Here is a 4,433-nt window from a genome sequence, read left to right as displayed (position 1 = left end):
AAAGAGAGCGCTCCAGTGGGGGAGGGACAGAGAGAGAGGGAGAGAGAATCCCAAGCAGGCCCCTCCCTGTCAGCACAACTGGCACCTGGTTGGCTCAGTCAGTTAGGCCTCCGGCTCTTGACTTCGGCTTAGGTCACAATCTCTCAGTTGGTGAGTTTGAGCCCCTGGTCGGGCTCTGTGCGGACAGTTTGGAGCCTGGAGCTGCTTCAGATTCTGTGTCTCCCTCTCTCTCTCTCTCTGCCCTCCCCGGCTCATGCTTTCTCTCTCTCTCAAAAATAAATAAACATTAAAAAAGTTAAGATTTTGTTAGCTTAGGTCTGTAAATAAGAATAATTTATTTCCCTGTTCCATTACATTGAAGCTTTAATGGTACCATGGATATACAGTGAATATTAAGTTCAGAAAAATGATACGAGCCTTACCCTTCTTGGCGAAGTTTGACAGCGAAGGGTGGAATCTGGGAATATGACATCGAAGGGTATGCATTTACAATTTACGGAAAAGACAACTTCAGGAAGGATTATTCTTCAAGTACCCGTTCTCTCAGGCCATACGTTCCTTACATGCGGTTGGAGGAGGTCATGGAGAGGGCACGATCAGAGCTGGCCCCTGACCCCGGGAGGCTCCTACCCCCCCAGCCCTGTCCCTGGAATGTGCACCCTGCCCACCCTTCCCAAAGCCGGGGGCCGCTTTCAAGGACACAGCCTTGAGAGAGCCACACGGTGGGAGACCATCCGGATGGTACACATGCCTGGGACCGGTTAAGGCCTCTGTATACACCGTTAGGATTCTGGCAGGTGCAGGCATCAGGACAGGTCCGCAGGGCAGTTCCCTTGCTTAGGACACCTGCCCCCATGTGGAGCGCCTCCCTCTTTCTCTGGTGTCTCCCTGACCTCTGTGTCCAGGCTGGCTTCAGATGCTCCCTGGGGACCTGGAGGTTGGACACCAGCGTAGCTAAGCCCCTTATTTTAGGCACCTTCCTTTGCACGGAATTACAAAGATATGTGCTATTGTACGTCGGGAATAACCACAGGAGAGTTATTTATGAGATGTCGGAGTTTCTGGATCATTTAAGACACATTTTTCGTTCTTTTTTTTTTTCTTTTTTAGCGTTGTGTGGAAACCAAAGCTGCTTTTAAAGACAGCCTCTGACGGAGGGGGTTTCTGGGGAACAGTGCTTCCTCTTTTTCATTGACGGGGTTTGGTTACTTTTATGCCTTTCTGTTTGCTCATGTCGACCTTGTTATTTTTAGTTTCCAAGAAAGCAAACAGCGGCAAATCCTTGCGCAGGTGAGTCAGTGCGTCCTGTGCTTTCAGAGGCATTCAGGAGGAGAGGGCCAGTGGGGCAGGGGTGTGGGGTGTGGGGGCTGGTGCAGGAGTAGGGGGGGGATGCTGGGGGCTGGGACCATGGGGCAGGGGCGGTGGGGGAGGGCCGTGGGGGCAGGGGGAGGTGGGGGGCACGGGTAGGTGGAGGGCGGTGAGGGCGGGGACAGTGGGGCAGGGGCAGTGGGGGGTGGGGGAGGGTAACAGGGTTTGGTGGGGGCGGGACGGTGGGGAGCGCGGGGGCTGGTGCAGGGGTGGGTGGGGGGTGGTGGGGGCCGCGGCCATGGGACAGGGGCAGTGGGCGGTGGGGGAGGGCCGTGGGGGCAGGGGGAGGTGGCCTGGCGGTGAGGCAGCTCCCCGAGCCTAGGAGCCGAGCCTCCAAGGGCCCAGGTTCAGCAGGTGGCAGCCCGAGGGCATGGTACCCTTAACCTGTCTTAGTCCTAGTGTGATGGGGACTGCGGGGCCGAGGCGAGCGGGGAGCTCGGCTCAGGAAAGCCACCCACAGGTCTGCCCCTTGTGTACAAGACTGACCAGCGTGCACCCTGCGGCTTCGGGAAGGGCGGGCGCCCCGCACGCACCCCTCCCGCGGGCGGCCCTTCCCGGGGCTCCCCTGGGGCTCCCAGAGGGACGGGGCGGGACCCCTCCCTGCACGGGCGGCACACACCCGTCTCTCCCGGGCTTGCACTCGCACTCTGACAGGTGACTGCCCTTCCTCACGTTCAGAGAGGCCGCGGCAGCTCCACGGCCCCCGTGGGTGCTGGCCCCAGCCCGGCGGTGCCAGAGGCAGCAGGTGCGTACGGGGGCGCGCTCCAGGCGCACGGGTGCCCAGCGCGGGCGTTTCTCCCCTCTGGCTCCACGCGGCCCTGCCCCTCGGCTTCAGTCCTGTTCTGCTCCCTCCGGTGCTCCTTTCCAACCCCCCCGCCCCTGTTCTCTCCCCCCACCCCCAGCGGCCCCCTGTGCTGGCCCGTGCCAGCCTCAGCCCTGGCGTGGCGGCCAGCGGGGACCCCCTCGCTGGCACCACTGGGGGGTGGGGTGCAGGAGGCGTCCTCAGGCCTCCCCGCTCTGACGTTTGTCTTCCTCTCAGTGGTGGGCGGGGACAGCAGGTGCACCGTGGCGACCCCAGTCCGGGCTTCAGGGGGAGGGCCCGCTCTCGGTCCTGGGACGCTTTCGTGGGCACAGGGCCAGAAAGATGGCAAACATTTGTTCCCCTTTCGTAGGGAATGACACATCACGTCCCGCGCACGGAGCTCGCAGCGCCCCTTAGGGTAGGTTCTGTGTCCGCGTCCCCGGGGCTGGGGCATCTGACCGCTGGGTTCGTGGCCCAGGAGCCCACCTGCCGCGTGGGTCTGAACGGCGCTCTGAGCCCCAGGTTGGCCGGGCCCCGCTCCCGGTCTTTCCTCTTTCCTGAGCCAGCGAAGCAGCCAGGCGCCCAGGGGCGCTGCTTCTGCAGGTGGACCCCGAGGCCAAGGCCTTGGGCGGAACAGTGGCCCACGCGGTCTGCAGCCAACCCGCCACGACCCCCGGGGCCCGGCAGAAGGAGAACGAAAGGAGCCATCGATAAGCCATCGAGGTTTGGGCTTGGCAAAATCCAACTTTGGTGAGGCTGCAAAGCCGGTTACAACGCCGTGTTCTGGATGAATTTGTACTGACTTGTGCCTTGGACTTGATTTGCGGGCGCGCGCGCACACACACGGGGAGAGAGAGAGAGAGAGAGAGAGAGAGAGAGAGAGATTTTCTGGATATTAGGAAGTACATATTCAAAAATTTTCTAGAAAGGACAAACTGTTACCTACCATAAGTGCAGCTAATTCACGGTCCCAGGAGCAGTGTGAGAATTCTGGATACTCTGCCTTCCCGTCCACGTGTGTTGGTCTTTTAAATCTTATCCGTTGATGCGGGTGTACAGTGAGGAGTCAGAATTAGCCGATTTCACGTGCTTTTTGGTAATTTGGCATTTGGATATCCTGTGTTGTGAAGTGTCATTTAAATCATATGTGCATTTTTATAAGGGATTACTTTAATTTTTTTTTAATGTTTATTTATTTTTGAGAAAAAGCGAGATAGAGGGCTAGCGGGGGAGGGGCAGAGAGAGAGGGAGACACAGAATCAGAAGCAGGCTCCAGGCTCTGAGCCGTCAGCCCAGAGCCCGACGCGGGGCTTGAACCCACGGACCGCGAGATCGTGACCTGAGCCAAAGTCAGATGTCTTTTTTTGAAATATTGACACATAACCTTATTTCTTCATCACAGATGCCATTTCTTTTGTTGGTTACGTGAGTGGCAAATAAAATTTACTACCTCTAATAAAATAATTTTTAAAATTTAAAGGAAGTAGAAACCCAGAATTCAAATGTCAGGAGTTATTAAAAAGAAGAGAGTATCTCTTCTATGCTACAGACACTGCAAAGACAATAAGACATTATTATGGACAGTTGATGCAGGTAATTTTAAAAAATTTAATGGGGGCACCTGGGTGGCTCAGTCGGTTAAGCACCGACTCTTGGTTTTGGCTCAGGTCACAATCTCTTGGTTGTGAGATCGTGCCCCACGTCGGGATCTACGCTGGGTGTGGACCCTGCTTGGGATTCTCTGTCTCCCTCTCTGTCTGCCCCTCCCCTGCTCACATGTGCTCTCTCACTCGCTCAAAACAAATAAAGAAACTTTAAAAAAATTTTAAGGACATAGAGAAATTTCTAGGAAAATATAACATTCAAAACAGATTCAAGAAAGGAATCGAAAATCTGAAAAACTATATAAAAATTAACAAAAGTGAATCAGAAGTCAAAACCTGCATCCCCAAAACTTACTTCCAGGCCTGGATAGTTAGTTCCATTCGTGACTTCTCCTGAATGGTCAGGGAAGAAATCATTCCAAGTTATACGAGATATTTGAGATAGTAAGAGAAATGAGGAAAAATCCTCAATTTTATGCAGTTGCAGTGACAATGATACCAAAATTACTTAAGGACAATACGAGAAGGTAAAATTAAAGAATAAATGAACAGATATATCTATGCAACAATGCTAAGGAAAATGCTGACTAAATCCAGAATATAGACCAAAAAAACCCAGTAATATATCATGACCAAATTATGTTCATCCTAAAGTTCAA

This window comes from Felis catus, chromosome A3 (genome assembly GCF_018350175.1).
Source record: "Felis catus isolate Fca126 chromosome A3, F.catus_Fca126_mat1.0, whole genome shotgun sequence".
In the NCBI taxonomy this organism is placed as follows: domain Eukaryota; kingdom Metazoa; phylum Chordata; class Mammalia; order Carnivora; family Felidae; genus Felis; species Felis catus.
This window is presented reverse-complemented; position numbering follows the sequence as displayed.